A 27,163-nucleotide genomic window follows, 5' to 3' on the forward strand; every position below is an offset into this window, starting at 1 on the left:
GGGAATAACTCTGAATTTCCCTTTAGAGGTGTTCTTTTCTCAGCACACTTCATTTCTGTCTCTCTGAGAAGCCAGTTTGTTTTCACTGAGATCTGCAAAACTTTTTACAGCATCCTCAGGGAGTTAAATACATAATATACAGAAAAATATGAGTATAACTGGGACAGAAGGTGGCATGCCACAACACCATTCAGATATTCTTGGTGTGCAAGGAACGATGCTCTGTCAATCTCAGACCACAAAAGGGGTTCAGAAACAGGAAAGTAATTTCTTAACAGTAATTCAGCCAGAAAACCAAGAATAATGGGCTTTTCCCTTCCAAATGCAAGCTGGAATCCTCCACCATTGTAGGCTGATGTGGACTTTGCTGAAATTCTTCATCTTCGGGGTGCCATCAGACAGTGTAAAGGCGTTTGGTTCCTAGCACTTAATGAAAAAATAAAGATTAAGGGTTATTTTATCATGTTCCCTGCTCCCTAGAGCACCTGTAGTTGTTTGATGGTCTCCACTTCTGGTTAGCCAAAGGAATTAAAGAAAATTTATTATTCCTGTGGAATATTAGAACACTTTTAGGCCCCACACATGGAAGAATTGCTCTGTGATTTATTTTTTTTAATGCAGAGGTAGATGCCCTAAGCTCACATTTGGAATCACACTGGGAAAAGGAGGCTCCTAATTATCTCTCACTTGAAGACAGTCAAGCTTCAAATAAGCCCACTGCTCTGTGCAGGGCTGAGCAAGGCTCTGGAGGCATGAAGTAGCCTTTTTCCAATGCTTAGTTTGTGCTCTGACTCAGGCATATGAAGTGGTGGTGCCTCTGAGGAGCTGCGATGAGGTATCATCATGGCCAGAAGATACTGACGCAGAATGTTCTGAATGCAATCAATATGAATGACTTAAGACAAAAAACATCATTCACACCCACACACATCCAATTGGCAAAGCCTGCCAATACCCACAGAACAGCCCATATAGTTGAATTGTTTCTCAGCCACTGAAAACAGACAAGGAAGAAAAGAATCTCACTTTTTCTTCTAGCATAAAAACACGTGAATTTTTAGAGGCACTATTAGTATCCTGAACATATGGCAACTACTTGTGTCGCCTGGGGAAGTTTTTGGCTTTCCAATAAAAAACTGTTAAACCAGTAATGGGGGACTGGGTGTATCAAGTGTTTATGAGTCTCCCATCTGTAGGCCAGACAGGAACATCTCATATTGACTGCTTTGCAGTATTGTCAACCCATCTGCAGAACTGTCTAGTTGACCCCAGGTATGTGATGGATTTGGCAAGAAGCAAGAAAGAAATAGTGATAGCTGGGGGAAGGGAGAGAGGTGAAGAAAGGAAGATGGGTAGAAAAAGAAAAAAAATACAAGGTGAGGAATGTAAATAAGCCTATTCAAATATCGTAGAACTGACATCATCACATTTCTTCACTCAAGTCCTTCACTCTCAAATTGATAAACTAATTAGAGAGGTACACTTTACAACTTCCCTCAGCCTACTGAATTATAATCAGTTTTGTAGTTGGTCTGATCAAGCTGGGAGGAAGACTCCAAACATGTTTACAGGGGAATGTTCTAGTCTATGGTGTGCTGTTCATTGGAAAGATCCAGGTTTTACTGGTTAAGTGGGTTTAGAGGAAATACACAAATACATAAAGTCAGTCTTGTTTTGTTTTATTTATTTTCCTTCTATTTGGCACTTGGCAGTGTTAAACTTCCCACCCTTTGCGGTGCTGTCAGCCTGAAGCATACATACATCTGGTGTGCAAATAAATTGTAGTCCAGGCAAACTGTATCTTGTAGTTAAGTATGTCCATCTCTCCATCTTGCTTTCTTACATTCTTATTTGCTTCTTCTCTGCTGTCTCCAGCACCTGGCTTTGTAATAAATTACTGGTCCAGTCGCCTTGAATTCATCCTAGAGAGGAAGAACTGGAAGGTTACAGTGTGATGACACTCCCATGGCTAACAGCTAGACTCATAAAGCACGCTTTCATTAAAGCATTTAACTTTTTACGATGCAAACCAATCCATCACAGCCAGCCATGGGGTCTTAAGTACATTTTCATTTCTACTAAAAAGGCACTGACCGTGACAGTATACGGTCAACGTATTCTCAAAATGCTTCATGATCTTTAAGTGGCAGGGATGTTTACAACAGCTCATGAAATCACTGACAGCTGTAAATACCACACAAGTCTTCACTCTATTCTGATTACTGAAACAATGATTCTGTGTCTGAAAGACATTTAGTTCCAAAAGGTTTTAATTAGCCTGGACAGAACGGGCTTGAAGTTATACAGTAGGAGGACAGTTATAAGTACCCTTTCAGATTTCACTTTCTTTTACATTTTATTCGTGTGACACAAGCTCTATCGAAAAGATCGGTGTTGTGGGTGACCAAAGGTTTCCATTCATTTACCTGTAGGTCCATTGCCAACATCTACAAACACCTGTTAATAGCCACTTCTGGGGAAAAAAAGAATCATTCATAACCATTCTCTCATCTGGTCTTCCCCATCTTATTCCTTAAATAACATTTCCCAAACCTCATGTTTTCCACAGAATAGATTTTCTGTCTTTGAACCAGAGGAGGAGGAGAAATATATCACATTTAAAACAAACGTTATGAACAGAGTACCCTTACACTCATTGGTTGTAATGAAATTCATTCATAAACCAATACTAGATTGACCTATAAACTGTATAAGCAAAAAGAAAGGGGACAGATGAATGGATACTGAGATACTGACAAATAGGAAAAATGAAACATAATGATCACATATCTCAGAAACCTAACAAATGCTCAGATTGCCTTCCATATTATAAAGAAAGGAGGAGTTAAGAATGAATTTCAAGGAAGTTAAAACATGGTCATTCTGTAGATGATCGCAAGGGGCTCCTGTGAAGAATAGGGGGACAAAATATGAATGGAAATGTCTGCAAATGATAAAAGAAATATGGGCTATGGAACCATAAGAACAATCTACCTGCTTTCCAAACACATGTTTGGTGTTGTGTGTGTGCTGGTATGGGTTTTAGCTAAGATATTTCTTTGCAGAAGAAATTCCAGATGGAAAAGTTTTATATAGAAGTTGGTTGTCTTCCTTAATTTGTTTTTCAACTTTTTTCCTTTGTTTTGTTTTATTAATTTGAAGCCATGGTTGCTGTCAGGCTCACTGCTGGCCCTCCCGCATGCCCAATACATCATAGCACTCTTGGCTTGGTTATGCATTCCAGTGGAGCTGGGGAATGGTGAGAGCTGGGTGGTGTGTGCAGGGAAACCAAGAGAAATGTGGATCCTTATCGACCTTCCAGATCTTCAGAAGTACTACATGATCTGAGGTTGGTGCTGGTGATTGGTTTGGGAGCAACTCTGAATCACTGCTCGCAGAGTTCCTGGCTGGAACCAAGGAAAGTTGGTGAAATGTGTGTGTTTGGAACTGATTATTAATGGAAGAACAGATGGTATCTAATCCAGAGAGGGTAAGCAAGACTTGCCCCGATCTGCCTTCCCTTCAAAACTGCCACTTTTATTGATTGTAACAGCAGAGGAGCTAACGTTTGGTCACAGAGAGTGAACTCTATTTGCTCTTTCTTTTTTTCTTTGTTTTTTTTTCCCCCTGATGTTCCAAGTTAAGGCCTTGCTGCCAGTGGGCGGAGGGGTGAAATCTACACCACATCTACTACGGCTAAGGAGAAGACCTGCATTTCCAGGACTGTCAACTGAACCTCCTTCACACTACAGACACAATTTTATAAATACAAAAAGAAACAAAACAAAACAAACTTGAACTGTGATCTTTCTGGAATGGAGATATATCCAAAAGAACCGTGCTTTGGGTTGTACAGCGTTCCCAAGGAGTCAGAACAAATATCCAGACTTCAACATGAGACCAAGCACAGTTGCTCAGTCCCTGTGAAGATGAGATGATATAGAACTGGAGAACATAAGCAGATGTGGAGACATTTTGATGCATTTCTGAAAAAACAAACGACATTTTGCTGCTATATTTTAGGAGCTCATTCCAGCCTCCTTATCAAAAATATGCTGCAAAAAACAATAGTCACTTCATTTTCATTTCTCAATCTATCTGGAGAGCAGAAGGCACAGTCATGTACTAGATGAGGTAACGCCAGAGCCTAACAACTGTCAAGAAAGTCTTGTGGAGTTTAAAATGCTGAAGAATAAGGGAAGAATCATCAAGAAACTATGAATCTGAAGGAAATCAATATGATAGTCTAAGATCTTGAAATTGCATAGCATAGCTGTCAGAATCACAGAATTGTAGGGGCTGTAAGGGACCTCTGGAGATAATCTACAAGCCAACACAATGCATCTAACCCAAAAAAGACTAAAAGATTCCACAGAAACAAGGAACTATGGGGTACTGTAGCAGAAATGCTAAGTCACAGCTTGAAGCAGTGATTGAGCACCTGGTGGGAAGGCAGGGTCAACCCAGGGGAGCTCAGGTGCATGCAATACCCCTGAGTGAGAGAAGGGGTGGATCCCAGCTCCACCCCTTCTCAGACCTCATTTAAGGGTTGGCAGTGGAGGCAAGGGTATCTCACTGGAGATCCCTGCTTAGTGGAGGTCTTCTAAAGGTAAGTGGCTTTTCTTCATTTGTTTCTGCATCCATAGCTGCTGCATTTGGGTTTGCTCTCATTTGCTGCAGCCTAGTTTTGTGTGCTTTGCTATTATTGCTATATGTTACATTACAGGTACAAAAGGTGAAGTTATCTAGTCTTGTCCCTCCTTCTTCTGTAGGGAAGAACCACTCTGTGAAAGAAGACTGCAGCACTGAAAGTTCAGGGTATTTTCTGCATTTTTGGGGCTGACTTCAGTGGGTGGGTGAAGGACATGCAGGCAGAGAGAGTGTCTATAGCTTAGGGTTTTGCAATGGCAAGGTACAGCATTGTTTGAGGATATCTCTACTAGTTTTAACTAACCAGTGTGCCCTGCTCAGGCCAGTATTATGGGCAGCAACAAACAAGAGGACACTTTGTCTCATCAGTCTCATGGATATAACTTTCTGCTTACAGCTGTATTTGGCTAAGACCTGGAGGTGGTTATGGACTTTGACTCAGTGGCTGGGCTTGGATGGGAGCCTTCTGGCTTACAATCCTATGCTCCAACCATCTAATCTCTCAGCCTGAAGGAAACTGCGGTGTCCCTGTGGACTCTTGGTAAGACACCACAGCTTTGTTGAGTGCTTAGCTTTTGATGGGGGTATTTGAAGGTTTCAGAGATGGCATTTGGTGACTCTGTTCCCTCTTTCTCCCTGGAGGCTGCCAAAGGATGGCAGCAAAGAGACAGATGTTAGAGGGACATCTGGGTGTGAGTAAAGGGGCATATGCAACAGGGTAAGTACTGCAATAGTTGTTGCTGTGAAGGAAAAGCATTCCATCCTGGAAAGCCAACTATATGGAATCCAGTCTCTTCTGCAGTTTGGTGCTGATAAAAGTGCTGCACTGGCATCTCTGCAATATGATACTACAAATCAAGAATATGGTTTGTTATTACATCTGTGGCCTTCATGGTGGTGGAGGAGACATCCTCAGCTACGGCTGAATGTTTAGTTTCCATGCCCCTTCTGTCCTAGGATGGCAGTCAGCAATAATTACTTCAGTGGTTTCTACCCTGCAATTTTTAGCCTCTAGGGACTATACCCAAATCCAGAAACTCGTTCCATGCGAGCCCCTTCTAACAGGATGATGACTTCTAGTCTCTGCTGGGCTTCATCTAGATTCACATGGGAAAGCCGGAGAAGAAATGAGAGTTTGCTAGAGCAGCCTGTGCCAGGCCAGATTTCTGTAATGAGCTATCTGCATTTGGAAACAACCCTGAACTGACACAGAGAGAAACATAATAATGAATCTGAGGCATATGATTTAATAAACCACCAGCCACAAGATCTAGATAGGAGAAGAAAATTGATCAGTAATGACAACTGTTATGTACAGGGGTGTTAAGAATACCACCTGGAACACCAGAAGATGGGCTGTGTCCTTTAGTTCTGTAGTGAATTTCTGATATCAAAGCATGCTCTTCTGTAGGACAAGAGAAGGGGTCATTTCACTTATTTGTTTTGTTTAGCAGAACTTCTGTTTCTGACATCATCTTTACACTTGCTTCTCTAGTTAAGTTTCTTATTTTCTTTTTTTTTCTCCCTTTTCTTTCCCTGGTGTTTGCATGAACTCGGTGAACCCTCATCACGTGTGGCAGTGTTTATATTTGCACAGGCTGTTCTGTGTGTCTCTGTTTGTGTTGCCACCACATCTACATGGTTTGGCAGCAGCCCCACGGCTGTGTTTCAGCTGCATATAAATCAGCTTCCCTCCATCCCCCTGTGTTTCCATCTGTCTGTCTTCCCCGATTGCTCTGAAATGTTACAGGGCATGGAGGTTAGCCCATGGCTGAACCCTTCAGACAGAAATGGTACAAACCCAAACCTGAGTTTCTCCTTCTCAAATCTAACTCATCGATCTGTGGAGGTGTGGGGTGTTAATGTTTTTGCAGTGACAAACCTCAAAGCAGGGACTAATCTCTGCTTCTGTAGTTTTTAAGTCTGTTTCTCCCAAAACACTTGTAGAGAAGCTCTAAGGTCACCTCTGTGTTGTAGAGCAAATCCTTCCTTAGCTTTTCATTATACGAAGATCTCTCTTTACTTGCACAAATTTAATTTTTTCTCTGTCATTAATTAACCTCCAATTTGATTGCTTCACATCTCATTCCTTCACTCCTTTCTCTGGAGAAGAAGATGTGAAATGGGAATGACTGGAAGCATGGGGAATTGGAGGCGCGTGATTGGAGAATGGGATGTTAGGCAGAAATCACAGACCTTGATACTCTCCTTGCACAGATATGTTTCTCTAGGAGTCTCCTCCCAGACTGAGTTCATAATGAGGTTAATCACATATGAGGTTGATTGAATTGCTGTGAGCCCTAGAGATAAACTTCTAGCTCAGAGTGTTTGTGTGATTTACTCCTGGCCATGCCTCTTCTCTTGCAGAATAGATGCCCCAGGGGAACAGAAGATTGAGCGTGCTGCCCTCTGGCCATTGGCATTAATTTGCCAATTCAATAGAGATGACAAAAGATCAAGTGGGGAGTCCACAGCCATCTCAGGTAAAAGAATTGCCTGTTCCAAGAAAACTGGGAAACGCTGATAGGACAAACTAGATGGGAGAAGAACAAGACTCCTTTGTTGTCTAGTGGACTTCAGTCTAAGTGCCAGATCAATGTTTCCTCACCATAAATAGGTTTATTTGTTGTTGTTTGTTTTAAGGAAAAAAAAAAAGTAATGATCCAATTGAGAACTATACTGACATAACAGTGACCGAAAGTAAATAGTTATGTCTGTGTTATCCAGACTGTTAACTCCACAAGAGTACAATGTAGCTGCAGTAAGGAGCTGAGTCAGTTTGGATTCAACATGTAAAGAGCAGAAGAGACTCAACTGGGTTTCAAAAGATGCAAGCAGGTTGGATCACAATGATAGATAGCCTTCTCAACCGCTGGGAACTCCTTTGCGAGGTAAGACTGTTAGAAATACAAGTCTCTGGCTGGGACTGGTGAGGAGGATATCAACATGGAAACTAACAGAGCTATACTACCCTCAAGTAGGGGATGAGGGAAGCGTTCTATGTAAAAGGGATCCTGAGGTCTCTGCTGAGGTGCCAGGGTTGGAAATGGAATTGATTTGTGCCCCTCAGACTAACTCCAAAACTCCAATAACCTTACTCCTGCCTGAGAGCATTAGTCCACATGTAGAGGCTTTTCAGCTGAAGATGAGTTTGTCTTTTGACTTTTTAATGTTCATGCATTTTATAAAGCCAAATTTTATTTATTTTTAATTGGGCTTCTATAGAAAGGTCTCTGAAGTCTAGTGAAATTCCAGCTTAACAGTAGAGATTGTACTAGAGAGACATGTAAGGAGGGAGAGAAAATACAAAGACCTTGGTAGAGATGGGTAAATACAGAAGTGCAAGCAGAGCTCTGTAAAAGCAGGTTTCTGACTTACACACTTTATCCATCATCCTAGGGGCCAAATGTACAGCTTCATCAACCTAGATGTCACTTGGCCAGATAATGCTTGGGCCTGGAACAGTATGCAATAGCAGTCCACCATGCCAGCCATCCCACCAGAGGCATCTTGATGTCAGCATTGCTGAGACCCAGAAATGAGGGTGACAGGAATTCACTAAGCAGGGGAATTCAGTGCTACAGATGGTGAAACACCTTCTAAACCAGAAGAGGTTGCTCTGTGTTCCATTTCTGATGGTAAAGGTAGTGCCCCTGGTGGGATATTCTGTCTTTGCTGGGGTATGCGTTAATATCCACTGTGCTTAGTAAGGAATTTCCCCTCTCCTGCAGAGTCTGGCAGCAGCTATTAGTTTTTTTTTGTCCCTCAGTCTTAGGTCCCACAGTTCCTGTTCAGAGGAGTTGGGCCATTCTCTAACGCTCCTGGTCTGCAGCAACCCTGAAAGTCTTTTTCAGCTCCTATATAGGACCACTGGTAGGGTGTGGGTGTATGTATCCCTATGCAGTGGCACATCAGCTGGAGGGGACCTTGCTCCAGGGAAGCAAACACCAGTTTAACTGGGTTACTGGAGCCAAAACCCTGTAAAACTGAATTTTCTCTGAGAACAGTCCCTGCAATGATGTGCGTGCTGTATACAACTACCCCAAGCTCTTCCCAAGCCCCTAAAAGTAATGCAACCCTTTGAGGAATAACAAACGAAATGTGTCAAACAATGCAGGGGATCTGGTGTGTCTAATTTTTGTTCTGTGTCCTTCTCACTGCAGGAAATGCTGGGTGAAATGTTCTGGCCATCCAAAGAAGTGGACCATGCAGCAAGGAATGGCAGCCCTTTGGTGATCCCTGAGGCTTTGGTGCTGGGATCAGCATAAGGAAAGATGCCAGAGGAAAAAGTATGAGATTACCTCTCAGCAATACCCTTTGGCCTGAATCACTGACATCTTTGATTTAAACAGTAATTTAAAACACACATGATGAGAAGTCAGGGAAGGGATCCAGGAAGGCCTGGGGTCCAGCCAACCTGGTGTGTCTGCCAATTTGCTATTCTGAAGGTAGGTTTGCTAGGAAGGGGCAGGATCATATCTGAAACCTGTCACAGCCTCAGCTAAGCCACAAGGCCCTTTCTCAAAAAAGATCAGTGTCTGTATGGCTGTACCAACATTGCTTTGTGGATACCTACAGCACTGGTCTTCAGCTCAGCTGTACCACAGCAGTACATATAGGGGTTTGGGTGAAAATTTTGACATATCCTTTGCAAATGATCAGAAAGCCCTGTCAACATAAGATGTATGGATACCCTTAAGGTGGGCTCAGTGATGTAGCATGAGGGTGATGAAAGCATGCAGGAGCAGAAAGGAAGAGAAGAAATGTGGATGAAATAAAGAAAAAGAGGAGTTCATCAGGACATATGTCAGACAGGTTCTTTCTACTCTCATCTCTCCCAGACCATTGGCTTTCCTGAATGATATTACTGGCACCTGGCTCTTCTCATGAGGAAGCGAGGGAGAGCAGGGAAAATCCATATTAGCCAGTCTGAATTGCTTGATTTCAACAGGAGTGCTTGACTTGACTTTTCTCTAAAGTCTCCCCCATTTGCATGCTGCTGCAGAACTGATTTGGGCCCATTACCAGTAGGATCCCAGATTTAGAAATATCAGCACCTTAACCTTGATGGGAAGAGAGTTTTGATCCTGCTTTGAGTCCAGACTGTGGCTTTGACCCACTGTGTCTGGTGACCAGCTGCCCTTTTGGTTCAGGTACAAAAGGTTTCTCACACAAATTACCTTCTTCCCTGCTGGGCAATTTCAGTTTCCGTTCTGATATTCCTTGTGTCACTTTTCTCCTCTCTTTCTCTCAGGTCAGATTCAGGTTGGAAACCTATTGCTCAGAGGGAGCAGATGGAAAAAGAGGTATCTCTGACTTTGAATCAGATTCTGTATGATCATGGCTCAGTGATCATAAATCCTCCAGGGCCTGAAACCTAACAAGGGAATAAAGGAGGAAGCACTGTCTCTCTCAGATCAAAGTAAAGAGAAAAGTTGAGATGTAAAGGAGACAAAATAAGCTGCAGGGTATGCGAAAATCAGAGCTCCCATACAGCTTGCTGAAGACTGCCAAAATCAGGTTCTCCACAGCCATCCCATACCTACGCAATACAGTGATGGGAGCGTTTTTAGATAAGATCAGATCCAGAGAGAACATGCCTGGCTCTGTTTCTTCCAGTGGAACAATATGGAAACCCACTGCTGGGAAACAGTTTTTCCGAGCCAGAGAGGAGGCAGGGAATTGTTCTGTGCAACCATTCAGGAGTCTCCGCTCCCACGCATTCTCCCGCTTGCTGACACCCTGCCAGGACCGCAAAGGAGGAATTGATTTACATGCAGTAAGTCAACTAAATAAATAGATAAATAAAGCCCTTCCTACCTTGCCCAGTTAAGAAAAGGGAGGGACCAAGATCAAATTCAGTGGGAAGTCCTCTGCAGGTATGCTGCTGCTGCCCAAAGCTGGGCACTGGGTGCTGACAGCACTGGTAAATGTGATATTTATTCCCTGGGAGGGAATTCTGGACTGCTCTTTGTAAGGCTTGTCACTCACTGTCTTCTGTTCTTGCTACTGAACCCTGCTGCGTGAGATCCTCGAGCTCATTTGGTGGCTTCAGCAAGTGTGTTCCAAATTGTTGTGGTTCTTATGTAGATGATGTAGGTCCTAAGAGCCCAGATTCACTACAGAAGGATACCAATTTGGCCCATTAACCTGCTTCTTCCTCAGATATCTGCCCTGTAGACCACTGTGTTTAATAGGTGCCATCCTCTGCAACTCCCATTGTTTCTTACTTCTGACCGCACTGACAAAGGAACTTCTCATGGGAAGTGTGGGGAATGTGAAGAAATACCTCTGCGCTTTGAAGCTTGCTCCTTTGAACCAGACTGACCATCCCTGTTTGGCAGTAGAGCATCCCCAACTGGGCACCATTCCTTCATACTTTGTCATGCCCTCAGCTGCCCACGCAGCTGCAGAAATGCAGGGAATAGGTGTGTAGGCCATGATGAGCTCTCATGAATTATCTCCCAATAAAATGGAGATCTGGTGTTTGAGATAGAGCTACTGGGAGCAAAAGAGTGAGCTCAGTGCCTGAAACTGCAGTGTGACCCAAACACTTGGGTTTCATGGGGGCATTTAGCTCCCACTCTGTTTAAATGCAAATGATCTTCTCTGCACACCACTAGTACCAGAACTGGGTCATTGAAGGGAACACTTGTTTAACTTTGTTATAAAAGCTGCTCAACTGATGTTTTGATGGAGATAAGGTTCTGCTTCTCTTGCTACCAGACAACCATAAGAGTAAAGATGGGCTGGGGACAGAGTCAAGTTCAGGATGTTTTTGTGTGCCAGGTAGTTCAGTCTAAGACAACAATCAATAGCAAATTACAGCTGGAATAAAGGTGACGGTAGCTTTACTTGGTTTAATACCTGGCGTGGGGGCTACATGAGGTTAGGCTTCCCTAACCTTCAGAGAAAGGAGGCAAAAATGTTCTTTACTGTCTGTTCTTATGCCAGCATTTTCCTTCCTTCTCTCAGGCGTGCTGCTCTTTTATCCCTGAAAAGGATAGGAGCCAGCCCCCAGGATACCTGCACCCAGAAATTGCTGCAAGAGCAAAGGTATAATTTAAATAAATAAATACTTTCAATACAAAAGCTATAGATAAAATGTATGGGTTCAACAGCTATAGCTTTCCTGTACCTCTCTTTGTTTCACACTATTAACCCTGTTTTCTCTCTCCTTGCTAACATCCCTTCTCTGCCTCATCCAAAGGCCCATTGCTCAAACTGACCGGACAGCTGACATGGAGAAGTTAAATCAGGAACAAGTGTTTCCCACCTGTGTGCAGCTGAACACGGTGCACTTTGGTTTCAGTTCTGATGAAGCGCCAGTGAGCCTGACAGTGCATCTGTTTTTCTAACTCTTTTGGTTAGTCTAAGGAGAGATATTCTCTCTCTTTGAAAACCCCACTTCTAATAAAAATAATTCATTCCACCACTGAGTAAAACCTCAAAATGTCCAAATTCCCTGTAAGTGGGTTTCTGACCTTTCGATGTGAAAGATGAGCTGGCACACTTCCCTGGGAAACCTTGCTTTGACAAAGCCAACCTGTTCCCGCAGGACCTCCCCAATCTGTCCGGGGCTTGTTGCAGCCTAAAAGCCCCTCTTGCCCCCTTCCAACCCTCTCTGTTTCAGCATTACTGAAACAGAAGGATCCCTTCTTGCTTTCAGAGGGGAAATGAAACCAACTAGCCTATTTACAGAAGATCTTCATGGGAACGCTCAGGCCAAGAACGCATGCCAAACAGGGCTGGGGTAAGCTTTTCCAAGCAGCAAAAATTATAAATGTGGCCTTGAAAGAAAAAGAGAGAGCGAGAAAAAAAAAAAAGAAGATTAAAAAAAAAAAAAAAGGCAGGTGCTATTTCAGCAGAGTTCCCAACTCAGCAATTTTCTTTTGAGCCTTTCCAGTACCACTGTTTGCTGAGCCGCCCTGGGCTGGGCTGCAGGGCAGGCCAGAAAGGACATGTACAGGCACCGAATGGCTCCTAACCTCCTGGCACACTCCCAGGGGGGCTTCTTGTTTGCACTGCCACATCTGTTTGAAATTCTGGCACATCTCAGCCTGAGAAATATGGTTTGTGGTGTCATGGCAACCGCTTTTTTCTTGATCTGACAGGCAAGGCACTGTTAAAGAGGCCTGGATGTGCTGCTTGCAGATCTGGCTGCAATAGGTAGAAAGTTTCTGAGGCTGCTGTCATACACAGAACCTCAGAATCATTGCAGTTGGAAGAGACCCTTAGAGGTCATCTGGTCCAACTCCCCTGCAATGCACAGGGACACCTACAGCTTAATCAGGGTGCTCAAAAACTGGTTCAGCCTGACCTTGAGTGTCTGGGGTATTTACTACATCTCTGGACAACCTCTTCCTACATACAACCTTTTTTCCTACTAGCTTGCTTCTTTCCACCCTACCATACCTTAAAATCACAGTACTTGTGACCTTGGGCTAGTTCAGATGGGTAGATGAGACCATCAAACTTGCTCTTGAAATTTTAGAGATGTCAAGCTGGTCCCTCTGTCACTGAGCTACAAAATACAAAGACAGACATCTCCCAAGACAGAACTCACTTGAGGTTAGAAATTTGCATCACTGTCCCTGCAGCAAGAATATTTATTTAATGGTCTTCCAGTATTTAAAGTGAGCTTATAAGAAATATGAGGACAGACTCTCTTAGCAGGATCTGCTGTGATGGGACAAGGGGAAAATGGTTTCAGACTAAAAGAGAGATTTAGAGTGGATATAAGGAAAAAGCTTTTTACAGTAAGGGTGGCGAGGTGAGTAAGGGTGGCACAGGTTGCCCAGAGAGCTGGTGGATACCCCATCCCTGAAGAGACTCAGGGTTAGGCTGGAGGAGCCCTAAGCACCTGATGGAGCTGTAGGCATCCCTGTTTGTTACAGGGGAGTTGGACCAGATGGCCATTAAATGGCCCTTCCACCTCAGATGTTTCTGTGATTCTATGACCAGAGGGTATATAGGGAAATTAGTTCAACACTAGAATTGTTAATGTATTCTCTACATTCAGGCTTCCACTCCAGCCTGGGAAGTGGTGCTAATTAACACCCAATCGTTGGTATAAAATAAAATATATTTGTTGGGTCTCCTAACCCAAGCCACACAGATCACTCATTTCTCAGTTGCTCCATGCCCTGTGCCACAGAGCAAGGGCCAGGGAGCAGAGGCCAGGCTGTCCTGCCAGTGCTCACCAATGTGTGACACTTCCATGATGCGGTGTCAGCAGGAATGCAAACATTTGGCAAAGACAAAGGGAACAAAGCCACCTGAATCTTTTCCTCTGGAAAGGAGCCTGGCAGCAACCACAGGAATGTTCCTCGAAGCAAGCTGCACCATAGAGAAACTGAAAAAGATGAAATCCTTGACACCGATGCCTGACTTAAAGCTTGAGGCTCTGCCCAAAGAGCATTGCATAGGCAGTATGAAAGGACAGCAAGCACCTAGGAGAGGCATTTCAGAATGTTGGTACTGTTGGGAGCAGCAGGCAGTACCCCTGGGGGCAAGAACGCAGCCTTCCTCCCAAAGCCAGCTGCCAAGTGTGACTTTCTGCCACTTTCCTGCGGGTGTACAAATTACAGCTAAGCGCTATGATTCTGAACAGTAGTAGACTAATCTGAAAGCACAGAATTTGTTGTATAGCTGACAAGTAGGTCAGAGTCAGGTTATCCCCAAGAAAGAAATGGACTTGGCTTGGCAAGGACAAGTGAGTACTTGCAGGGTTGTTAAAAACTCGTGCTTCCCTAAAGAAAAGCATTAGCAAGCAGGGAAAGTGCAGCAGTGGATCCAATTAAAAACACACGCCGAGACAAAAAGAAAGAAAGAAGAAACCAGATTAGTTCAAAATGCCTTAAAAATATACAATGGGAGAATCCAGACTTGTTTGCCATAAACGAAGAGGCAATCACAGTACAACACAGGTGTCCAGGCCCGGAGGGAAGGCAGGGGAGAGGGCAGCCAGGCAGCAGAGAGAATAATTACAGATTCCATTGAGGGTATCTGCACTTATTTTGGGATATTAGTCCAGCTTTGTTATGAGGACTCCACTTGGAGACATGCCATGGAAGAAACACTGAAGAAATTCTGGCTATTGCTACCCACTAGAGTGAAAGGAGTTGGAGTCTCTTCCTAGCTCTGACACCAGCCTCGAGGGTAGAGCATAGCACAGTGAGCCTGTGCCTCAGTTTCCCCATTAAGTTTCTCTTCATACAATACTGTTCATTATGAACTTTTCTAGATGCTCTGAGATCTCCGCAAGGAAAGCAAACAAAGTGGGAAAAATACCACTTTATATATGCTCGAACATCCACTGTTCTGATCTTCCCTGAGAAAAGAATTTCTTAAAGAGGCACCATCCTCTGTTCTGATCATCCCAAAGACTCCACAAAGCCACCAGGCATTCATGGATACCAAGGTGCCTGCCGAGGAGATCTGACTATACACATTTGTTGAAATAAATGCAAGATCTCCCCAAACCAAGTTCTAAGCAAGTCCCCCTCCAGTGACTGAGCCCAACACAGACCTGGTAAATAGCTTTGCTTTTGCTCTGCTTGTATTTGTCATGCTTCCCTATAAAAGCATGGTGTTAAAATTGACTGAGAGCTGTTTAGGAGCAAGGTCTCTTGCTGTCTTGGTGATAGTGAATCATCAGCACAGTGTATTAAGCTTGGTTGGGTCTTCCTTAAACCATTAGTAGAAGGAAGAAGAACTGAAAAAGAAAGCACAAGTGTACTCCAGGTTACTCACATGAAGTTCATGTCTGAGACATCCCAATCTAATGGCAGGATCGCTGCTGTAAGGGATGGTCTCATCTGAGCACTTCAGATCATTTGCATGGTTTCTGGAATGTTAACCTTCAAAAGTGAAGAAAATTAGGATCGAATGGAAGTTGTTCTGTGAGCAAATACACCACTGAGAGATGAGGGTGAGCAAAGAATGGGTGTTGACTGACCTCTCCTAGACAGCATGAGATCAAGTCCTCACTGAATACAGAGGAAGTAGAGGATTTTGTATAGCAAAAAAATTTGGCCACAAGGACGGACTTACCCAGCTTTATTTTAGCTGGGTGTGACATGGAAGATGCCATCTAAACTAGTCCCTTCAGCTCCCATAATCTGTATGAATGTAGGCAGTTACTTTCAGATGTGGTGATCTATGCTCAAGTCTCCACTGATTACATCCCAGTGGGCTGTAGAGAACACTTAACACGATTAATTGAGATGGGTCTGTCAGCACCCCATCAGATGAGACCCATCTAAAGTCTATCAGTCCTTGGGCAACAATGCAGCACCATCCAGCTACCAGCTGGAATTGCAGCTTAGGCGAGGGCTGTGATGCAGCTTGAGGATGCCCTGCACTGTGGTCAGGGCAGGGTTGCAGCAAGGATAAGGAGAGAAGGGTATGCCCAAGAAAGGAGGTAAAAGTGACTCAAGCCTTTACCTGCTAATGCTGTCAACAGAGAACAGGAGTTGCACTTCTGAACCAGGAGGTATTTCTGGGAGCTGGATGTTCCTTGGGGTAGAGCAGTGCTCTAAGGAGAGCTGTGAATGGAAGGGGAACCATCTGCTTATGCCTTAGGGATTAGGTATCTTGCAAATGAGCTGGTTAAGATAATTTTTTCTTCTGAACTTACCTGACATCAGCCACTCTCAAGATATTTAAAAGGTACTTGGCTAGGAAAAACACAGGTGCGTTCTAGTGCAGCTGTGCCCATCCTGCTCATTTAGGGGCTTGGAAGGGTTACTGCCTCTTCCAAGAAGAAAGCTGTTTGCTCTGGGACAGGAGAGATTGATGAAAGTGGAGAGGGGGTTGACACTGAGGGCTTGTATGGTCCAAGCTGAGCTGGGAGTCAGCAGGACTGTGGGGTTTCCAAACTCCTGACTCAGCTTTTGACCTTTGGCAAGTCACTGACCTGAGTCAGAGCAGCTGGAAAGTCGAATAAAAACTTAGTCTGGCAGGAAAAGAAGAGATGCTGCACTGAGCTGATCCGTTGTTTCTCTGTATTTGGGCAAAATTTGGTTTAAAGGTACACATGCCCTGAACTGATATGCCTTCCTCAGGAAATAGTGAGACTTAAGATCGGTCCCCTGTTGCTGCTCCAAAGTAACATAAAGAATGAGAGGATAAATGAACTCCCATTAGTTCTGTGATCAAGACATATGCAATTTAATGAAGTGGAAATCTTGATGGATTTGTTTCTAACTCTCCAGTTAGGATTTCTCATGGGGAGATGGGAGAAACACTAATGAGAGGTTAAATTAGTTTTTGCAGCCTTTCTTTTAATTAGGTTTTATAAAGGAATGGTCTGTTAAGAAGGGATGGGGTTGGAAGTGCAGTAGAGGGGATAAACCAAGGTCAGAAATTTCATCTGTGTTATTGCTTTTTCTTACATAGAGCGGGGCAGGATGCCATTTCCATACTCTAACTGTAAAACAAGGCAACCATATTTGCTTGGTTGGAAAAGCTTTGATACAGTCTACTCACATCCATATCGTAATATAATCCAGATAATCCATGAAGTCCAGTCATGTGGATGCTCTGAGGCCACTGCAAGGGGAATCAAAATCTCTGGAGACCTCTGGATAGAAGATAAGAATTTCTTCTCTCCTAATTTTTCTTCTGTCAGGCTCTGTACAAAATAGAATAGAAAGCTGGCCTTCCTACAGACATATTTCCCCCGCTATTTTCCAGCTCTACGTGAAGGTTTGAGTCAGATGTTATTTGATTAATTCTCTTACCTTGGATTGTATGGGGATGTCACTAAGCAATGTGGTCTCGAACACTGCTGAACTCTCCTTTTTGCTGCTCCTCACGTCAAGTCTAGTTGTGTTGAAGATGAGAAGTTACATTTCACTGCAAACTAAAATAATTCCCAATTAGTGTTCATCACCTGTAAGGCTTGGAATGGGAGGCACAGTGATTCAGTGAAACTTATTGTTCATTACAGCTCATACGGAGAGAGTACTGCATAGGTATAGTGTTTCCAATTAGGGGTCTCATAGTAAAAGAAGATTCATGGACAATCTCAGCTATTAGCAGAAAAATGCTGGCCCCAAAATGTTGAGGGCACCGGCCCAGAGAGAGACAGACATCTCAAGGCTCCCTCAGTTCCACCAAGTTCTTTAACCACATGGCTTTCATTAAGAAGCCCTCAAGGCAAGTGTTTGGCCTTCCCTTCTCCACTGACCCTTTAAACAGTTAACAGCGCTCTATATCTTCCCTGCAGCAGAAGCAATTCCCAGACGTTGAAGCATTTTCATTGCAAAACACAGCTTGGGATTCTGGACTCGGTTATTTGTTTGGAAGATGTAGACAAAATGAAAGTGTAGCAAACTCATACCAGATTGGATCCACTTCAGAAGCTGCCAAACAGCTGCCAGTGCTGTTGGGTCAGAAGAGCTTGCCAGGCTGTTCCCTGGGGCAGGGGGTAGGTTTTAATGGAGGAACCTGGGATCTGGAGATGAACTGTACAGCTAGCCTGGAAGAGAATATGCTGTCTACTGCATTTTCCCACCTGCAAGAATAAAAACATAGCCCCTGTCCCCCTTTCCAGGCCAAAAGGCAGCTGATCCAGAGCACATCCACAGCAAAAATGCCACTGGGCATTTTGCAGTTACTGCAGCATCACTTCAGATAAAAGAACATGCACAGATCCCCAGCTCAAAGAAAATTAAGAGAAAGGAAGAAAATGTTCACAGGATGCTGCGTAGCTCAGCGCTCTGGTGAAGGACAGGGCTGTGGGTCACCCCTTTTAGGTGACCCTGAATAGAAACATTAGAGAGTGAGTAGAAGCTGTTGGTAAGAGGGAAGGTCTCGCAGGCCTGGGTGAACAGACTTCCTACCTTACTAAGCAATGCTGATGTCAGCTTTTACTGCACAGACTGTAAAAGTAAACTGTTGGAGAGCATCCGAGATGTCCCGTCAGCAGGTGGTCTGTGGCTACAGCATAGGGCTCTTGTGTTGCTGCTGGAGAAAGAGATGGAAAGGCGGAGAAAGGAAAGGGAGGGTGATCCAGCTCAGGTACTTTGGCATATTTCACTACCCTGAAACAAGTTAAAAAGAAAAAACAACACAAGCTGAGAGCGGTACTGAGGTTCAAAACCCTCCACAAAGAAACATAAAGAAAGATCTTTATTTACTGGATTTAGATCTGAAAGGATTTTTATTTCATTGCTAAAACATACAAAAGACAGGGAAGCATCTTCCTCTCTTTAGGGGCTTATGAGAGCTCACCTTGTAAATCTGCCTGCTCAGAAAGGTATGCACTTTTCCATATGTTGTTGGTAACGTATAGAAGCTTCTCCTGGTCTCATGTTTGTTTGGAAGGGAGCTCTCCTGTTATCAGAGATTAAACAGAGACAACAGAGAAGTCCAACAGAAGCGAAATGAAATTGGTAAACTAAACTGGGTTGGAAAGAACTTCCTCAGGGACTGCTTGAAATTTTCCATTAGAATCTTTTTCAGTGGAAAATGTGTCTTTCAATAAAAGGAGAATTGCTTTGTTTCAAGTTATGACCAGTCAGGGGATTCAACTGGGAAATCTTCGGACAGTATCTTCCAGAGGCTGTCACTTAAGATCGTTATGACCCCATTCAGTTCTTAGGGTGGGCTTGCCACGTGAACTGTGTTTCTCCCAAAGCACCATGGTGATACAACTTCCATGGCACATGGCATTGTCTCAGCAAGAGGGGAGGGAATGACACTGCATCATGAGAGAAGTGGGCAAGGCAGGAATGTCAGCTCACAGGGAAGGACAGGGACACAAAGCATACCAGCTACAACTCCCACGGGGGAGCATTTCTGAACTGAAATGGAGGGCTCTCGGCCAAACATTTTCATTGTTTGGTAAAGTCTCAACATTTTCCACAGGAAAAAAAAAACAAAAACACAATGCAAAGGGGGAAAAAAAAAGCATTTTTCAGCCCAGATTTATCCAGTCAAGGTTTAAGAAACTACCCTCCACTCCCCAGCAAGGACTGGGGTGCTATTAATACCCACAGAAACTGAGGATGGGAACCAAATATTGCCTGGGACTAATCAGACCACTAGACTAGGAGCACAGGGGAAGCCCATCCATGTGGGGCTTGGACTGGTAACTTCCAAGCACTGCCAGACCACATAAGGCAGGGGCAGGCAAAATCTTCCCTATTTAAAGGAATAAGCAAGTATTGAGTGTGAACAGTTAATACTACAAATTCCCAGCAACCAAAGAGTGACCAAGAGAAAATGGCAGGGAGGGGGTTTTGTGTCTGTGAGCAGCAAGGAGATACAATACCCACCTTACACTTAGGCTCAGTTTCAAGTTTCTGTTGAACAGCATCTGATACCTCCTTTTCCATAGGTGAATTAGCAGACAGACAATACAGACAAGTTGGCTAAGTCTGTGAATGTGTTCAATGGGAGCATGCTGGCTAAGGGAGGGAGGGGAAAGGTGGAGGAAGGCTTTACTAGTAAGTGATCTTTTCCATGGTTTACTTATCTGCATTGCAGGTAAGCTTGGTAACTAACAAATGGAGGCCATGCCCTGGGAATTCTTCACAAAAGACATTTTCTACAGCTGTTTACAATTACACCTTCACTGTGCTATTTCACTCTCCTCAGGCTGGGCATATATTGCAGCGTATTTACCTTCAGCACAGCTAAGTAATGATTGTTTTCCTCTCCTTCCTCCCTTTTTATTCTAAGAGGAGGAAGGGAAAAAAATAAAATCAAAGCAGATCATTTTTTGAGTGCCAATGTCAAGTCACATCCCCACCACCACCTGAAAGGGGGGGATTCAAGTAGGCAACATAGAGATAAATTTATTCCATAGGAGATACCACCAGAAATCTTGTGGGCTTCCCCCCCCCCCCAACAGTACTCATAGGTCAGTTAATCACTGTGGAGGTCTCTGGCTGTACTGAGTGAGGACCTAAAAGATAAAGGGCAGCCAGAACAAAAAATACTGACAGCTATTGAAGCAGAAAGCCCCCTCATCTCCAGCTCTGGAAGTCTGGAAGCTGTAGTCTGCTCACCAAAAGAAATACTCCCTATTCACCCTGTTCATAATCTTTCCCCTTCACATCTGCCACTAGTTGCTGTCAGCAATGGTGTTGTGGAATAGAGAAACCTAGTCTGACGTGGCTTGTCTGTTCAGATCTCCCTACAATCCACTGAAACCACTGTGCAGTTTGGAACAGCTAGCAATGTATGACTATCACAGGTGCTTTAGAAACAAACTGACTATCCAGTCTGCTCTGGAAGACAATATTACACCAGATAGTCTACACTCCAGGTCTCTTCTCTATCATGCCATTAAGACATTAAAAAAACAAAAAAAAAAGCAGTGTTTGTTTCTCTGGGGAGACCCCTCTGCAGAGCACTTGTCACCATAAGGCGTGTTTCCTTGGTCTTTGACTTCTTCATTGTGTCTAATAGCTCTATAACCCCAGAGCAGTTCAACCCTTCTCTCTTCTCTTTCAACCATCAAACTGACAGGTGGTACCTTATGCAGCACAGTTGTTGCTGGATTACTCTGAAATCCTCTCTCTCTCTCCAAGGATGCAATTGCCCTGCAGCTAAAGGCAGGATTGCAGCTCCAGCTGAGCAGACTTGAGAGAGAATTAAGCTCTTTGGGGCCCTTTTTTACCAGTCTCCCAGCTGAATCTCCTTACACTGCACTGATATTCTTAGGAATAAAGCTAATTGAAGTCTGACTTCTGCAACCACCACCAGATTGCAGCAGGGATGTCCTCTTCAAAGAGCAACTCAATATAGGGAAACTAAACCACAGCACCCATCCAACAGTGAAATGTCCTCTCCATTCCAGTTCATGCCTGAACAAGCTGACTTAAAACTGTTTGACCCTAGCAGAGATGAGGGGTAGATGCCTTCCAAGCTGGCATGCAGTGTAACCATTGGAGAAAAAGTAGTTCAGTTGCCTGTTGGCATTGCTTGAGCTGACTAAGCTTGATATTGCCTGATTGTTGAACTCAACTCCCCTGCCTGTCCATCTACATCAACTCATTTCTTGCTCAGACCACAAGAGACCCAAAACCTTGCAGCATTTTTGGCTGCAAGGTAATAACATTTCTTTGGTAGGACTCATCCTTAATTCTTGGTAAGGATCTTTTCACCCAACTTCCTAAGGAACTAGGCTTGAGCAATAGTATTGTCTGTATTTACATTGTGCCAACCCGTTGCTCTCCAAGTAACTGTCGAACCTGCTGGCCAAATGATAGAGATCTCAGAGATTTTCTGAGATATAAGCAAAAATAAGCACTGTGAGAGATGGAGAGATAAGTGGTAGCCTAAGTTCACGTGTTTAAATTAGAGTCCTGAGAACAGGAAAAGTTTCTAACAGAGGTCTTCATTAATCACCAGACACAAATCAGTGGGAACCCAGGCATCAGTAGTACTACATGAACAAACTGTTTGTTTGTCCAGTGTTTCTTCCTTTCTCTTTTTTCCTTTTGATTCCATACACCACTGTGCTAGGTGCTGTACAGATTCAGAAATTCACTTGTAATAACACAGTGGGAGAGTTGGCACGCAGAAGAGTGGAGAAACCACCCTAGCAGGCAGCTCCTTTATTTCACATCACTTTCTAATGTCAGGCCAATTCATGGTGGAGGGGTGAAGGAGCAAAAAGGGAAGAACAACAACAAAGAAAATATCGTACAACCTCAACAACAGAAGCCTCAAATCAACCAAGAAAACAGCTGTATGTCCAGAGACTGCTGGTCCTTCCTCAGATAAAGGGCCTGTTTCCATACCTGGCTCTACCTCATGCCCCAGACTCATGTCACCTCCAAGGCTGAAAGACTGGTTCCTTATTCTGAAGCTTGAGTCTCCTGGGCTTTGGTAATATTTTCATACCTTTCTAAGGTGTCTACTTTAATGAATAAGGAAATAAGAAGACAAACTGACTCAATGGTTACCACTTACTTCATAGCAACTGTCCAGACAGAATGAGAAGAAATGAAGAGACCCAGATTGCCTTTCTAAACAAATGTGGGAGGGATCAGGTAATGATTTCCCAGTTATGTCCAAGGAGGTGGCATAGTCAGGCAGACAATGTGAACAGCTTACTCCAGGGCTTAAACACTTGTTCAAAACCCCTTTGTTCACCTGCGTTTCTTCCACTGTCTTCCAGCAGCTCCATGCCTCCCCACTGCCACCTTCCCTGAGAACTGCTCAGTTTTAGTTCTGTGCATTGCTGAAGAACACTGGGGACTTCTTCCTCCTGGTATGCACAAACTCTAGACTCCAAAATGCTTCCACATACCTGGCTTTACACAGATTCATCCAGCTCTATTACTTCCTATTTTCTTTTTAATCCTGTTTCTCCCTTCTAGCCCTTAACTCCTTCCCCTTCCCTCGCCCCCCCATTTATCCCTTAATCAAAATTGCAATATGCTCTTCTCAACAATTCTTCTCTAAATCCCTCAGGCGGGTTAGAAGCCCCCTGAGGAAAGATCTTTTTTGGCAACAGAGTTGAGATAGGAAAGAGGTCCTTGACAGAAGCATATTCTATCCCAGAAAGGTTTTAATCCTTCCAGATGCTTTGTCACAAACTGTGCTTTTATGCTGGTGCACTTTTAAAGGCAGCCAGAATACGTGCAGAGGTCAGATCTCAGAGCCAGGCTGGAAAACTCTAAATTGCTCTTGCCTTTGATTCTCATGCTTTAAAACCACTCTGAAGTTTAAATAAATGGATTAGAAATGAGTTAAAGAGCAGGGTGCTTAATGCTGCAGCTTGAATCTATAGCCTCAAGCCACGGCACTTTGGGTGGTGAGATCCCGTCAAATCTCACCAGCTCAGCAGGCTCCAAACAAGTTGAGGCTTGGATGCAGATTTCTGGCAAGAAGCAAGGTGAGAGAGACCAGAGGGGTGGCAGCGGTCCTAACTGCATCATCACAGAAGCAATCCTCGCTGTGGTGGGGTGGGCAGCTGTGTGTACACAGGACCATCTTTTGGGGGAAAGCATCAGCAAAGCTATTTGCCATTAATACTGAAGCTCTGACACCACATATTTAATTTCATTTTGCTTTAGGACTCATGATTTCCAGACTTCTATCCAGCTGGGGAGAAGGGGGAGCAATGATAATGTGGTAGGCTAGATCCTCTCAGGAGACCCGGCTGCCTTGAAAGCCCATTCTGCTTCCCGTTGTTTATTATTGTTGGATGGTGATAGCACAGCTGCTCTGATACATCCTAGAGGTGAATGCAATTCCAGAGCTGGATGAAACAATTGTTGTGAATGCCAGCTTGGCAGCAGTTTCAGCCCTTCTTGGGGCAGACCTTTACCCCCCGCCTCTCCTACAGCTTTGTTTTGCTAAAGAAAAGCATTTCTGTAGTTGCTATTGAAAGAAATTTCTGAACCTTTTAGAATAATCCCTGTTTTAAAGAGAAGTTAAGTCAATGAAAAAGTAAATCACTTGTATAGAGCCGCAAGTGAAAGCTGCTTGTTAACTGTGGACTTTCTGGCTGCCTGTACACACTGTCCTACCTGCACTCAGCATCCCCCCTTACTAGTCAGTTTTTCCACAGTGAAGCCAACTATGATTGTTTCCAGTTTACAGAAGGAGAACTGAGACACCAGGAGATGGAATGGACCCAGGCACAGTGACCCAGATAAGCGTATGGAAGGAAGCACTGTTGGCTAAAATCCCAAATTCTGAATGCCAGCATACACCTCACCACATACATACAAGCAGCTCAAACATGGAGGGAGCACAGAATGGGTTAGTTCTGCTTCCAGAGCTCACGCGCTCTTCTCTTTGCAGTGGGCTATAAATTATGCAGCATTTAAAGATGGCTTTCTAAAACCCTGGCTTTAAAGCTTTTATTTATATCTCCCACACTGATATTTTTCAGACTTGTGACAGCTCCCACCTTCACAAGCTGGGGACATGCCAAGCACCTGGCCTTTTCTGTAATGGCCCATTCCCCTCTCAGCATGCTCCCATCACCTCTTTTTTAAGCAACACTTTGTATATCTCAGGCAGCTCTTTATATATACAAGAGGCATAAAAAAATGAGTGGAAGAGAGTGAGGATGGTCAAAGGGAGAAGCAACAAGTGTCTTAAATGGTTGACAAACTTCCTGTGACTATATCACAAGGGTGAAAAAAAAAAAAAAGCCCTGGGAACAGCCAAGTGTCATAGTGACAATTCATGTAAGAGCAGTTTAACCCACGTAAATGGCATTAGAATCAACATGGCCAGGATTGAAATGGATGAATAAAGGGAAAAACCTCAGTTGTGCTCAGTTCTCACTTTGTGAACAAGCTTACATAGTCATATTTATGTACGGCTTCCGGGATCCCCTAAATTCAACCGAAGCTTGGGTTAAACAGGACAGCTAAAACCCAGCATACAGCAAAAGGCCTAATGTCAGCCTCCCTTTTGGTAGAGAACCTTGCTCTAGATCCCGGGCTGTTGTTTCACAGTTGTTGTGGTTTAACCTGGCAAGCAACAGAACAGAACTTGCAAGCTGAATAAAAACTATTTACAAAGACAGAAAAGGAAAACAGGAAAATGCAATCATAGCAATACGTATACCTGCAATGCAATTGCTCACCATCTGCCAACTGACACCCAGCTTACAATAGAACTGCCCACCAATCGATGACAATGCAACATCTCACCACCTGCCAACCAACACTCATCAACCCCTGAGCAGTTTAATGGCCTTCTGCATGATGACACACTGTATGGAATAACCCCTTGCCTTTTTCAGCCCAGCCATCCTGGTCCTCTGCTGCTGTGCTATGAAGGCAGTGGCTTTTCCCTGCCAAGACCCCAGCCTAGCCCTGGGGTCACTCCCATCACTCAGCAACTACCAAAACATCAGCATGCCATTAATGCTGTCTCCACTGAAGCCAGGACACATTCAAAAGTATATCTTAGTATCACAGTGGAGAGGGATGTCTGTCCAGACCACCCCACCAACCTGCAGGGATTTGATGATTCCTGGCAACTCAGTATACCAAGGAATCACAGAACCATTAAGGTTGAAAAAGACCACTAAGATCATCTACACCAACTGTTCACATAACACCAACATTGCCAACTAGACCATGTCCCTCAGTACCACAACTCCATGTTTCTTAACACCTTCAGGGATGGTAACTCCACCACTTCCCTGGACAGCCTGTTCCAATACCTCACTCCTCTTTTAGAGAAGACTTTCCTAATATGCAGCCTCAAAGAAAGGAACAGCTTGTCACGACAACTGAATTCTTCAGGATTTGCTTGTATAGGAGAACAAATTTTCCCCTGCTGAGCGACGTGGCTTCAAAGCCTCATGATGTCCATGGTGCAGTACTAAGAGGCAGAACCCTACAATCTTGGTGGTGCTCACTTCTCCAGGGCCTGAGGAGCATTTCTGCGCCACAGGCAGGGATGCTCGCACTGCTAGGGGAATACAATTCAGCTTTGCGAAATGTTTCAAGGTTTTGAAATTTGGGGTTTTTTTTTTTGGTCCGCCTTGGAACAGGACAAACATTAAAAAAAATATAATGAAATAAAACGTGCGTGTGAGAGGCATAATTGTGTCAGAACATCTGTTTTTGGCTCTGTGCTTTTATTCAGATGTCTGCTTCTCCCTTGTCTGAAGTGAACAGCAGGTCTCAGAGCTCAGGAATCTGACCAGAGGAAAAACTTGCTTAAAATCACTTTGTCCTCTCCACAAAAATGCCCCAGGCTTTGTATGAATGGTACATTTCAGCAAAAGTAACTTTAGTTGAAATGATCTGACCACCTCCAGGCTCTTCTCAGTGGCACCAGGCACTGCAGGCAAAACAGAGACATCTTGGCAAAATTACACCATTGAAATTGCCGGCAGAAGAGCTCAATTTAACACCCACTAATTGTTGCACAATAGTTACAGGAATAAACTGAATTTGTTAATTAGATGCACACCAATGAGTAATTCAAGACTGGTTTAAATAATTATTCCTATCTTCCCAATAGGCTGTGGTGGTGATTAGCTCGCTGGCTGTTTCTCTTGACTGTTCTGCTTCAAATAGAAAAGAGGTGAGACACCCATGCACTGAGCCATGGCACTCCTTAATGAAATCCCACTCCCTGGATGCTGAGACCAGCTCGCCTGTGGCTGTTGTTGGTTGCTGCTCCTGACCACAGAAACGTCAGAGGCAGTGAGGTGGGCTGCCAGCGAGCTCTTGGATCAAAAGTGTGCCAGTGAAATTAAATTAATACTTTTTAATGTGTTTAATTCCTGATGGAAGATTTAAGGGCAACAGTACCATAGATGCAAATCTTCCATTATAACCACAGGAAAAAAATTGGGCTGGAAAACAAAACTCCTCCCTGGGACATAGCAAAGCTACTTGTCCCCAAGCCTAGAGAAATGCCCTCTGCTGGCTCAGGAAGACTTGCTATTTCACCCCTCCTCCCTGGTTTCCCTGCAAGGTTGCCACCCTAGAGTCTCTCAAAAGTGACCTAAAACTAAAGTTCAGCTAGATGGAGGCAGGTCCTTCTCCCCATCCTGCTCCTTACT

At 43.9% G+C, this 27,163-nt stretch overlaps 2 long non-coding RNA genes across 4 annotated transcripts in view; one reads left to right on the forward strand and one right to left on the reverse strand.

The window, feature by feature from the left end:
- Positions 1-1,584: 1,584 nt before the first annotated feature.
- The window catches only part of LOC116653662, a 424,305-nt gene continuing 398,726 nt past the window's right edge, over positions 1,585-27,163 (reverse strand). The window contains exons 11-17 of one of the 2 annotated variants that reach the window (XR_004307914.1): positions 18,892-18,993; positions 17,999-18,701; positions 17,397-17,518; positions 17,143-17,287; positions 16,099-16,199; positions 15,406-15,512; positions 1,585-1,922 (exon numbers count right to left, since the gene is read on the reverse strand). This is a non-coding gene — a long non-coding RNA (uncharacterized LOC116653662). The remainder of the gene's footprint in view (positions 1,923-15,405; positions 15,513-16,098; positions 16,200-17,142; positions 17,288-17,396; positions 17,519-17,998; positions 18,702-18,891; positions 18,994-27,163) is intronic. The other variant, XR_004307915.1, reaches the window with a different exon arrangement.
- On the forward strand, positions 1,918-12,039 carry LOC107316840. Of its 2 annotated transcripts, none has more exons than XR_001556600.2 (6): positions 1,918-4,818; positions 5,048-5,191; positions 7,018-7,133; positions 7,378-7,541; positions 8,050-11,706; positions 11,861-12,039. It is a non-coding gene; the product is annotated as an uncharacterized LOC107316840 (long non-coding RNA). The 2 variants fall into 2 exon arrangements; XR_001556603.2 differs by having other exon boundaries at positions 8,814-11,706.

This window comes from Coturnix japonica, chromosome 7 (genome assembly GCF_001577835.2).
Source record: "Coturnix japonica isolate 7356 chromosome 7, Coturnix japonica 2.1, whole genome shotgun sequence".
In the NCBI taxonomy this organism is placed as follows: domain Eukaryota; kingdom Metazoa; phylum Chordata; class Aves; order Galliformes; family Phasianidae; genus Coturnix; species Coturnix japonica.